Source organism: Peromyscus eremicus, chromosome 5, assembly GCF_949786415.1.
Source record: "Peromyscus eremicus chromosome 5, PerEre_H2_v1, whole genome shotgun sequence".
In the NCBI taxonomy this organism is placed as follows: Eukaryota; Metazoa; Chordata; class Mammalia; order Rodentia; family Cricetidae; genus Peromyscus; species Peromyscus eremicus.
This window is the reverse complement of record NC_081420.1, coordinates 120,640,006-120,652,437: the sequence shown is the minus strand read 5'-3', so window position 1 is coordinate 120,652,437 and position 12,432 is coordinate 120,640,006. Positions and strand designations below refer to the sequence as shown.

Below are 12,432 nucleotides of genomic sequence, written 5' to 3'. Positions count from 1 at the left end.
GCTTCTCCTGCTCTCAGGTTTAGCTTAATTCACAAGGGCCTCTTTAGTCTCTTTAATTGACAGCTCCACCATACCACTGCCCCTTCACCCTTGAGGAAGTTTTGCTCACTCCTTAATAAAAACCATCTAGAGTATGTTAGTGTACCAGCCATTAACAGGATACAAGCTGACATTCACTCAGACTTGCTTTTAAAGTTATGTATCAAAGAAGAAAAATAGTAGTAGATACTGACTTCAATTGGGCAACACTGAGTATGAGTCCCATTACTGTTCTAATCTTCCTACCAATGAGAGGGGTAGACATCCTGGACTCCTGTTGAAAACTTCTTAACAATCATTCCTTTTAGAGACAAGTGTTATGTATCAGTTTAGTCAACAGTATATTGAGGAATGAAGAGTTCTCTTATTTACACAGCTCTGTCTCTTCTCAATAGACTTAATTGTTTCCTATAATTGATCTGAGAATTACTGGCTGTTTCTTCCTCTCTCTGGAGACTGGTGGCATCAATCAAGAATTACACTGGCTTTCAGTGTCTTCTTCCTATGCTAGAGCAAGCATGACATGAGCTGTGATTGAATTCTTTTGCTCTGTTCTAGTAAATTTATGGAAATGAGACTAATAAGATGTTGCTATTTCCTTTCGGATCACCCACAGGGGTGGTCAGAGGGAGCTTATATGGGATTTATCCTCTCCGGGTGATTGCTGCCCATTGGTCCTTCTGCCCAGAGCACCATTTCCAGTTTGTATTTTGTTGTTGTTGTTGTTGTAAGAGAATTATCAAAAGACATTAATGCTTTGGATGATGAGCCCTATGTCCCCATCTAACTTCTTTTGGACAAAATGTGTGAGTTTTTACCCTGTATTCTTTTCTTAGCCCCAATCATAGGACCCAGCTCATCTCAAGCTATCATCAAAAGTTCTCTCCCCTTCTGTTCAGTGTCTAAACCCAACATCGATCCACCCTCTATTAGCCTATTCTGGGAATGTGATCCCATTCCAGACCACAGAAATAATAAACAAGTAGTGCTCAGGAGAAGCAGAGGGACCCAAGCTTTACTCAGGGAAGATGGGCATTTGAAGAATGAACATACTATAGTTATCCTTAACTTTAGGCAAAACCCAAACAGTTCTGTCATTGTCCCTCATGACGGCCAACTCTGCTTGGTAAAGAAGGTAATAAATCTATCATTAAAGAAAAGAAAAAAAGAAGCAAGGCCACTCAGCCTTCTGATGGGACAGTGATGCAGGTTGAGGATGGCTATATGTCCTTAGAGACTGAGTGAAACAGCATACCTGAAGGAATGAAAATTTCCTGAGCATTTCCAAATCAGCAGAGGGTGTTTATTAACCTCGTGGAAACAGTAGATGTCTCCCAGAGACACACATCTCAACTTCATGCAGCAGTGGTTGAATGTACAGAAATGGAACCATTTTGGCAGGCCATTCCCAGGGACAATTGCTTGAAACACGACAAACCACCAGCCCACCCCGAGAGGCTGAGGTATGCATGCTACGCAGTTCAAGCAGCTACAGGAATGATGTCTCCCAAGACTTAGGCTGTGGTTAAAGTGGGTAGATGCTAAAATAAATGTTGCTGCTTGGGATTATGGGAAACTCGGGAGCTTAGTATATCAAACCAAGAGGATCTTGAAGCTTTAAACCTTCTTTTCAGAGTCGAGAAGTCACACATCTGAGCTTTAAGTTTATTCTAAATGCTTCAGTTTATGATGGACAGTTAGGAGGTTCAGTTTTCCCTCGCTAGCTTGCCAGACTGTATTGGTTCGCAGGTTGTAGCTAACTGATGGAACACCATCCCCATCCCACTGCGGTAGACCAGCACTGTTGGCTTTGTTATTTCCTGGAGGTTGTCTGTCAAGTGTTTCCAGACTGCAAACAACTGGGTCAGGCTGAGCACTCTCGTTTTCTCAGCATTGGGCACACCCCTCCTCCCGTGACTTGGGTTGAAACTCCAATCTGTTGATTTAGGTGCCTAAAGAATTTCGATGGAAGATGGGTAGGCACAGAGGTAAACAGAGGGTAGGCCCCCAAAGAGAAATTCTTAAAGCCGTTTCTGTTTATGGAGGTCTGAAGCATTAACGTGTGGGTTGCACATTAGCAGAGAGAAAGAGAGAGGGATTAAAAGCGGAAAGAGTGTAAGAGAACATAAAAGGGAGGGAGAAAGAGACAGAGCAAGAAACAGAGTGAAAGTCAGCTCAAGTGGGTGGCTCTCCCCCCTGGCAGAAGATCAGACAAGCGAGTTCGAGCCAACGTCAATTTCACTTTATTGGACCACACTGTCTCAGGCAATTAGAAAAATATTTGTTAAACATCAGATGAGAAAAAGGAACATGGAGGCCAATAATGCACAACAATGTTTATAAGAGAGAAATCCTGAAGTGGGAAGAGTAAACACAATTATTCCATCAGCACCTCCTGTTCTAGAGGTGACTTACTCACATGCAGAGAACAACCCTGAGCACAGGGTCAAAATACTCTGCTGCTGGCATTCTCGAACCCCCAGTGTGGCTTTAAGATTCAACCAAGAAGAGCAACAAGAACTTGAAGAATTAAAAATATATACATGTCACGGGATTACCAATCATTTTTAGTTCAAGTGATAACAAGCCAGAAGGATAATAAAATTATAATTCCTAGTCACTCTTTGCTTTTCCACTTCGAGTGAAAAAAAAAAAAGAAACTAATCGATAATGTATACCAACAATAGCCACAGGCTATGTGCACAGAGAGGGTTATTTAGAGAAGAAAGTGTACATCAGCTCTTTATCCAACCCAACAGACTGTCCAATCCCTCAGAGTTCACGTAATTCATCTCAGCGTGGCGGGTCCTGCAGTCTGCACTGCCCCACTCTGCAAGGACAACAGTGGAGAAACTGGCAAATATGAGGTGCTGTATCGATCTCACCTTCTAGTGGGTGTGTCGCGCGTGTCTGTCACACACACACACACACACACACACACACACACACACCACATCTACCTACACATGTGAAATTTCCATGATTTACACCCGATCCACATGCAGTAGATCAACCTCTTCTTTCCCTGATCCCCAATCTCTACCAGTCTACCCTCTTTTAATAGAACTTCTCTTTTATTTTCCATCCTTTATTTTATCCAATTCCTTAAAATTATCAAATTCTACACATGCTGTTGGTAAAAGAAAAAGTTCATGAAGTTTTTCTCACATTACAGCAAAACAAAATTGGATCAAAGGTAATCTTTCTCATCTTCCACCACAACCTAATGCCAGCCTGCAGATCAGTTTGGCTTTTCCAAAATAGCAAACATATCAAAGTGAATGTTAGGTTTTCATGGAAAAAGCCAGTTACTATGAAATGCATATAAAGACACTTTTTTTGTATATGGTGACGTTCCAAGAAATGCTAAGTTATTAAAAACTAAAATATCTACAAATCCTAACACTAAATGACCATCATTAGTCTCAGGATTTTTTTTTTTTACTGCTTTTAAGAGAGAGAGAAAAAAAACCATTGTCTTAAACATTTACTATGATTATGCACGATAATGACTAGGGGACCTGCAGGCAGATGTAACGGAAGGCATGGCTGTCTGCCTGCCATAAGAGAACTGGAAACAAATCACAATTGTACGTTAAACTGACTTGGGTGTGTGAGTAAGTGCATCGTGTGTGTGTGTGTGTGTGTGTGTGTGTGTATTATTTGTGTGGTGTTTATGTGTGTGTGTATATGTGTGGTATTTGTGGTAGGTGTGGTTTTTGTGTGCGGTGTTTATGTATGTGTGGTGTGTTTGTGTGTGTGGCATGTGTGATGTTTGTGTATTGGTGTTTATGTGTATGTGTGGTGTGTTTGTGGTGTGTGTGGTGTTTGTGAGTGTGTGTGTATGTTTGTGGTGTTTGTGGTATATGTGGTGTTTGTGTGTATGGTGTTGTGTGTGTGTGTGTGTGTGTGTGTAGTGTTTGTGGTATGTGTGGTGTTTGTGTGTGTGTGTATGTGTGTAGTATGTATGTGTGTGTTTGGTGCATATTTCTCTGTGTAAATGTGCCTCTCTTTGCATCCAGATTCTGCTTGAAGAACTTCAGAATGTGAAGTATTTATTATGCCCCCCAGTCAAAACACGAGAGGAGAGAAGCTCACACGGGCATCTGGTCACTTTTAAAGTACTGTTATTGAATCACTGTTCTTGGAAGAGACTGATGTGGTGAAACATTTCTGCTAATTTCCCCTAAAGAATGTCACATTGGGTAATGTTCTGTGGGTGGTCATGTAATGAGACACTGGTGTCTGTCTATCACACATACTGTATATGAAAGGAGGTGTAGATAAAGGTAACTTGAATTCCACCCCCCTGTGTTTATATGATGCTTATCACTATGCTAGCTAGACACCCAGGCTAGGAGTTTTATGACAAGTAAAAGTTCCCTCTCCGTTTATTTGAAATCAATGGGCACTGAGACTAGGCAGGCTTCTGAAGGGGTAATATGGACTGATGGGTCAGCATAGTCAGAGATGGAATGACGGGCCCAAGTGGCCACAGTTCTCCTATTTCTGATAGTGTAAGCAACTGTTTCTGTGGGATGCCACTTGAAGCAAAAGTTTTATCTCACAAACACATCATAAGCACATTTGTGAGTATCTAGCATTGAAACTGTTTTTACCCAAACCAGTGACTCTTGTAAAACCTGGCTAGTCACAGTCCTAGTCTATTTTGAAGAAGAATAGCATTGGAAATTTCAAAGGACAATATTTGGTTCTTTTTTTTTTTCTATAGAGAAGAGTAAGAGTTGAAACAACTCATGTGGAATGTGTCTATGTAGCATGCATAGATGAGTACTTGCGATGTGTATATGCCTGTATGAGCATTAAAAAATACCTACTCATTTTATAAGTAAACATAACATTTTTAAAGCTGACCCCCAGATACTATTTTTTCTTTACATCATGGAGTTAACACAATAATGTATGTTGTTGAATAAGACCAAACATCACTCAGTCCAACTGGATGTTTACAAAGTCATACTACAGCAGTAAGGGGACACATAGAACATCTGTATTTTCCTTTGGAAAGTCTTTTACTTCCTTCCTCTATCTACCCTCTAACTTCCGCTGTTTTCTTTCCGTCTTGAACTGTAACGAGGACATTCTGGCGTGCAGATTTATTCCTCTTGACCTCCGCTGTGGTTAATCCACCCGAGACAAAGATCAACTTCTGGCAAACACTGCTTCCCTTCCCCTCAGATCAAGAAAGAAATCCACCTAGTTGCTTGCATTCTCTGGCTTAGGTGTGCCTGAGAAAGAAAATCCCGACAGGAAAGAAGCAGCTAACATCTGTGACATGTCAGTCTCCGCTCACTCACTGGGCACCACTTACAGAGGCACTGTGTTCTGGTATATTTGGTCAACTGGACACATTTCACTGCCTTGAAGCTCTGCAATACTAAAGAGGTCGTAAGGGATGCTGAGGAGCCCGCAGTTCACGTTTGCATGCTCTGGCTCTGTTCTATTCTTTAGTCTCTTTGGGTAAGAGTAGATAGCAATATAGATTTATCAGACACACTGGGAGCAGCTAGGATCAATGAAGCCTTCACCAATACTAAGACCTCACTGGGACCATTGATTCTGACCTCTTTATCAAACTTTTCATCCAAACTGCTAACAATGAACAAAACCAAGGCATCTGAATCCCTGTATTTTGCCTTTCTTCTCCTGGTCAATAGCTTGTGTGAAGAGATTACTCCACACGAAACACTGTAGACTCAGAACCTCCAAACCCTGTTAAGAGACCCACTACATGAGGGAATGTTAATGGCTGCTTGAGACAAAGTTGTCATTTTTGCAAATAAGTTAGTTTAGTGGTTAAGAAGGGACCTTGGCCTCAAATCTGGTAACACATTGCTAGTATCTGAGAGAAGGGTTGAATATTCAGCATTTACTTCTGTTACCCAAGCACTAATTAGTATTTCCTGGAAATAGTGGTCTAGTTTTCAGTGACTGGGGGTAAGGTCTTTGTTTGCAGAAACACATCACAATTCCATAGGTTCTTAGAGAACCCTGGGATTTTAGAATCAAGAATGGAGAGATCAGTTAACTCACTGGTTCCCAAACCAAAAGTAACTCTTAATTTCCCCTTAGTAGCGATAATAAAACCCAGATTCTCAAAATCCAGCTTTCTCTCAAACTTAGGGAAATAGAATTTGGATGGCCAGAACCCAGCCTCTCAAGGCCTTGTATTAAATCTGAGGATCCACTTGTCAGATGCAGGAATTGCTGTCCAGGCCAAACCAATTAACGCTCAAGTGCGAGCAGAGCCTGGGGAATCTGGGCCTGGTTGTGTAGGTAGTGCTGTGCAAGGCAGATGGCCTGCTTCCTCACCTCTGCCCACATGGCAGAACTTCTAGACCACTCTAGAAGATGGGATGTGCCAACCCATTCCCCAACTCAGTATTTTGCACTAGAAAATTCCAAAAATAGTGGGATGCCTACTCAAGGGAACAAACGTTGAAGAAGCGTAGTGTTCTAGTCAGCTTCTCTGTTGTTGTAAGAAAATATGGAGGAGGAAAGTGTTTATTCCATTTTATAATTCCCAGTGCATCATCAAGGGAAGCCAGGGTAGGAAAACCAGAGGCAGGAACTGAAGCAGAGATCATCCAGGAAATGCTGCTCACTGGCTCGCTCCCCAAGGCTTGCTCAGCTTGCTTTCTTGTAGAACCCAGATTCACCTACCGAAGGGGTGGTACTGCTCATAGTGGGCTAGGCCCTTCCATGTCAAAAATCGATCAAGAAAATGTCCCACAGACAGGCCCCAGGTCCGTGGGTAGAGGTGACGTTTCACTTGAGTTTTCCTCCTCCCCTGGACTTCAGTTCCTATCAAGTTGATGAAAACTAACCAGCACACATAGAAAAAAAATCACAGCAACATGAGTTGGAACCCTGGTGTTTTTTTAAGTTAAGAGGCAGAAACCACAATGTAACAAGCAAGGAGACAGGAAACCAGCAACAAAACACATACAGAGCCTAAGCTGTGATACAGACACCATGGGATACCACATCACGTGACTGTCGGTGGATTCCTTGGCAGGGCACATGCGGCCCACGTTGCTTTTATTTAAGATCTGTAGACTTGACTCATCTCTGAAGTTTATTCGAAGTGGAAATAAAGGAAGGGGGAGAAGACCTCTCTTGGACAGCATTTCTCAGCCTTGACTGCACACTGCACGTGCCTGAAGAAGGGTGGAAACACTAGTGTCCAGTGCTTGCTACAAACTGGTTCTTCTGGAGCAGGAGAGTCCAGGTTTTTTTTAAAGGATTTTATACATGAGCATTGTATTTACATGATTCCCCACTTCTTCTCTTTCCAATTCCTCTTGTCCTTTTCCGATCTCTTATTCTATTTCATGATCCTTAACAATAAAGGTTACATATATTATGTCTATAAATTTATAAATGAAACCCACTGAGATCATTTGGTATTGCTTTTCTGTGTTTAGTGCTCACTGGATGAAAATGAGAACATGGCGGCTCCAAGATAGATCTGAGGAGACAGTTTTTATTGTCAATATGACGGAGAGTACAGCCAGAGGCATCTGGAAGAATCCAGAGCAGGGAGAGAAAGTAGCAGACTAGACATGGCCAATAGACTGAACTGGACGGCAGGGGGTTGGGGGGGCGACGGAAGGGAGTGAGAAAGGAAGAGAAGAGGGAGGGGACCAAGAAGAAGCCGAGAACCAAGAGACCAAGAGAGGAATCACGAGGCCAAAGAGATCCAAGAGAGTGCACAGCCAAAGTGGCTGGGTTCTATAGGAAAGGGCAGCTGCAGGAGAGGGGCAGCCCAGGCCCTGGGCTGGAGAGTTCAGGGTAGGGGTGGGGCATGCCAGCCACACCCTGGAACAGCTAGGGACTAAGGGAAAACCTGGCGGCTAAGCCTGCTTTGATATATTAAATAGGTACCCCAGGTTTGAGACCTAACTCTGACCTTTTGGGACTGACTATCAGGGACTTATCCTTGGAGAAGACTGATTTCCCCATCTCAGCCAGCATTAGTCACTTGTAGCCCTTCCAGGAGGGAAGCCCTGTGAGAATTCCCTTTCCCAGTCAGCCTGTCGTTTCAGTTGTCATTTTTTGGATTTTGCTTGTGGGACCGTCCTGCTGAGATTCCCTGGCTGCAGCTGTCCTGTGGTACACAGAAGAACTACCATGCAACAGACACTCTGCTATAGTTGTCACTGTGCCGTCCCTGTTGCCCCACGGTGATGCCACGGTTGGAAACAACTACTTAGGATAAGAGAGAGAAACGTGGTCACTTGGTCACTTTTCTTTGTGACTCCAAGAGGGTGACAAGTGAGCTATTCACTGGTGGGTCACTGTGGTCACCTTCCTATGAGGCACATACACCATGTTATCCCCCCCCCCCCCCCCATAAAAGTATACTTGTAGAACAAAGCAAACAAACCAAACATGTTAATGGTTGAAACATATAAATAACCGTTGGGGCTAATGCAATCTGATTGGGCAAAAATTGAGGTGGTGGAATGCGGATGAATGAGGCTTAGCGAGGTCAAGGTCAATGCACAGGGGAGGAAAAGGAGTGCCGATGTTGAGGAGAGCCAGGTCACATGAATGTGTCTCAGGAGACCAAAGGTCCTGCTGCCCAGGGTTCTTCAAGCTTTGGTTTTCCTGCTTCCTGTGGTCAGTTTTCCTCAGACCCCAAACAGAATAATGCAAATATCTACTTCTCCCCAAGCCTTCACTAACATGAATGGCTCACTTCCAGCTTTTTTTTTTTTTTTTTTTTTTTTTTTTTTGGTTTTTCGAGACAGGGTTTCTCTGTGTAGCTTTGCGCCTTTCCTGGAACTCACTTGGTAGCCCAGGCTGGCCTCGAACTCACAGAGATCTGCCTGGCTCTGCCTCCCGAGTGCTGGGATTAAAGGCGTGCGCCACCACCGCCCAGCAAACTTCCAGCTTTTTACAAGAAATGAAAACTTCCTAAGGTTGCTTTCAGAATAAAATTATCTATGGATCCATATGGTTAGTAAATACATTTATTGTTCTATTGAAGCATGGCTCTCTATTTTGAAACTTTAAAATATATACATGAAGGTGTGTGTAAATACGAATTCTGAAAGTCCAAGAGAGATGTGCAAGTGTCTGCTGCCTCAATGTTCAGTGCTGCTCTGCTGTATTGACTGCCCACATGAGCTCCCACCTTTAACGAAAGAGCTGTGGACAAGAGGAAGAATCAAGTTTCTTTAAGGGTATGGCTCCCAGTAGACCTCACTCTGGTGGATGATCCCATACTCCTAAGTATGTGGGAACTCCATACCCCTTATATATGGGGACCCCATACTCCTGAGTATATGAGTGACCTAAGTTGGGCTAGGTGGGATATTTAAAAGAGCAGCAGAGCTGAGTTTTACAGTAAAAGAAGCATGCAACAGGAAAACAAGCTTGTGCGATTTTCCTTAGGGCTTGGACTCTAACTACGGGGACAGTCCCACCCTCTTGGCGAAGGACGTAGGACAGTGAAATGCAGAGCAGCACCTTCTGCTTTAGTTCTTCTGGGTTCCCAGCTCTGTCTCTACATTCTATCCTCACAGGCTATTCTGACCTCACCCTTCTTGTCTGAGATCTTAGGATTTGCCGAGTAGAAACCAGGTGAATATCTGGAAGCATTTTTCTTTTCTTTTTAATTGAAAATAAATTTTCTTTCATATCATATACTACAATCCTGATACAGTCATACACTGTATCCTTCCCTCATCTTCTCCCAGACCTGCCCCACCTTCCACTTATCTAACTTCACATCATTTTTCTCTGTCTTTAGAAAACAAAAAAGAAAATGAAAAAACAAGTCAGAATCAAAAAGAAAAAACACAAGAAACACATACACATAGAGACACATAAAAACACAAAATTTGAAATTGTAATGTACAAGTGAAAGATTGTTAAGGTTAAAAAAAAAGTCAAAACAAAGCAATCTGAGTCACAAAAGAAGTTCCCCAAGTTACCATTGAGTTAGGTTTTGTGTTAGCACCCTGCCTGTAAGTGTGGTTTGTATACCTAGTGAGACTCCATTGGAGAAAAGTAATTTTCCCTTGTGAGTGGTTATCAAGTGGAGAGAGCTTCTGGGGTAGAAATGGGTGCTCGTGTCCACTTCCCCTCTCAGGGCTGGCACCCAGCCCAGCTTAGATCCGTGCGGGCCTCATATGCTGCCCAGTCTCTGAGTTCGTCTGTGCGTCAGTCCTCTGCGTCTGGAAGGCCTTGTTTCCTGGTGTCCTCCATCCACACTGCCTCTTACAACCTTTCCTCCTCCTCTTCTGCAGAGTTCCCCGTGCCCTTCGGGGAGGGATTTGATGAAGACACCCCTTTTGGGATTAAGTGTTCCAAATCTCTCTCTCTCCACACATTGTTTAATAGTGAGTCTGTGTTTGTTCCCATCTATGGCAGGAGGAAGTGGAAACATCCCCAGATCATACCTCTTTCCGCTAGTTTGCAAACTTGTGTCACTAGAAACCCAAAGACCCATGACAGTCCTTCCCTCTGGTTTTTAAAGTTGTATGTTTGTGTGCGGGAGTGCATGTGGTTGTGTATGTGCAGGCCGTGTGTGTGTGTGTGTGTGTGTGTGTGTGTGTGCGCGCGCGTGCGTGCATGTGTGTGTGCGTGTGTGTGTGTGTGTGTGTGTTTGTGTGTGTGTATGCTTGAGGCTGACTACTGTTCTTTCACGGCTCTACCTTTGCTCTTTGAGATAAGGCCTCTTACTTTTAAGGAATGGCCTAGGCTGGCTGGCTAATAGCTTTAGGGATCCGTGGCCCTGCAAGGCTGGGGTTACAGGACCACACAGTCACGTGGCCAGTGTTTTCTATGTTCTAGAGATCTGAACTGAGGCCCTCTTTGCAGGGACAGGCACTACTTTACCTACTGAGTCTTTTCCACACACCTCTTCTCTTTTTTAAGTGAAAGATACATGTCCAGATATTTTTAGTTGAGGTTGTAAGAACTTTAAAAGATAATGAAAGACATGAGAAAGAAAGCAGAAGGCCCCGGAGGGTCTGTTCCCCATGCAGTCAGATGATTCCAGTTACTTACTTTGTCATGCTTGAATTTATCAATCTGCACTCCAAAGCCATGCGCTTCTGCAGCCCTTTGTAATAACATGCCACAGAGTCACAACGACATAATTACACAATATAAAAACAATTACTTAACTCACATTACCAGTCAACCTTGGCAATTACCTGGACATGTTTGTGGGCAAACAGACGTTTGGCTGTGTAAGACAGCTCTGTTAAAAAGTCAAATTACGATAAAATTGTGGTAGTTAAAAAAAATAGAAACAAAGAACTCTCAAAAGTGTTTGAAAAGGCACAGCTTTGATTGCTTGATCTATGAATAAACTTTCTAGAATATTTTTCAAATTTGGCAAATAACAAGATTGTGAGCCAAAGGATGAAAGGTAACTACTGAAGAAGACCTCTCGAGTCCATTTGTGGCTGGAAACAGAAGATCCTTAAATGAGGCTGGAGCTGGAGACGGAGACACACACACAGTAAACTCATGCCAACCCTGATGGTTCTGTCAGTATATAAGACGCCTTCCAGAAACTGAACTAGAGCAAGAAGTGCGCAAGGGTGGACAGTGTCCAGAGCTCCCTCCCACCTGCCTTGGTCAACACATCCAAATGCTGTCGCTTTGCTGACTTGGTTGAGGAGCTGGGCATCAGTATGAGAAAAAAATCATGAGCTTAGTGTTTGGGTGAAAAATAACTCAGAGCACTGGATTGAACTGACCTTCTCTCTGACCAGGAGGGCTGAAATGGTTGCCCAGGGAGATAGAACCCCGCAAGGCAGCGAGGCCATAGATTCACGTTCTGAACACTGTCTGAATTGGTTCAAAATGAAAATAACACCTAAGGTGATCATGGATAAATATGTGTTACAAATGTATGTACATGCATATGTGCAGAAAATAAAATATTGAATGGTAATTGTATGTCTAAAAGAGTTCATTCAGGGAGAAACATTTATAAAAAATTTCTTGTGTGCTTTATTTTGCTTTTCATAAAAAGTCTTCCTCAAAACAAGGCTGAACATTTAATTCAATATAATTTTCTCTTTGCCATTAGCCTTGGTAAACATTTGCACTATTCTCCCATACCGGTAGAAATAAACTCACAATGTCAAGAAAAAATATCCATTGATTGAGTATTGATCTGTATTTTTTTATGAATCCATATCCTCTAGTCTGTCATTAATACACCATTTTTGTTTCTTTATTTTTCTTCTTGTTAGTGTGTGTGTGTGTGTGTGTGTGTGTGTGTGTGTGTATGTGTGGTGTTAGATGGGCATACATGTACCACAGCATTGATGTCTCGTCAGAGGACAACTTTGTGGAGTCAATTCTCTCCTTCCACTTTTACATGGATTCTGGAAATCAACT

At 42.8% G+C, this 12,432-nt stretch overlaps 1 long non-coding RNA gene across 1 annotated transcript in view; it reads right to left on the bottom strand.

Annotated features, from left to right (window-relative positions):
• The window catches only part of LOC131910763 (uncharacterized), a 42,431-nt gene extending 30,639 nt beyond the window's left edge, over positions 1-11,792 (bottom strand). Inside the window, exon 1 of the long non-coding RNA XR_009379215.1 lies at positions 11,653-11,792. This is a non-coding gene — a long non-coding RNA (uncharacterized LOC131910763). The remainder of the gene's footprint in view (positions 1-11,652) is intronic.
• Between the last annotated feature and the right edge of the window lie 640 nt (positions 11,793-12,432).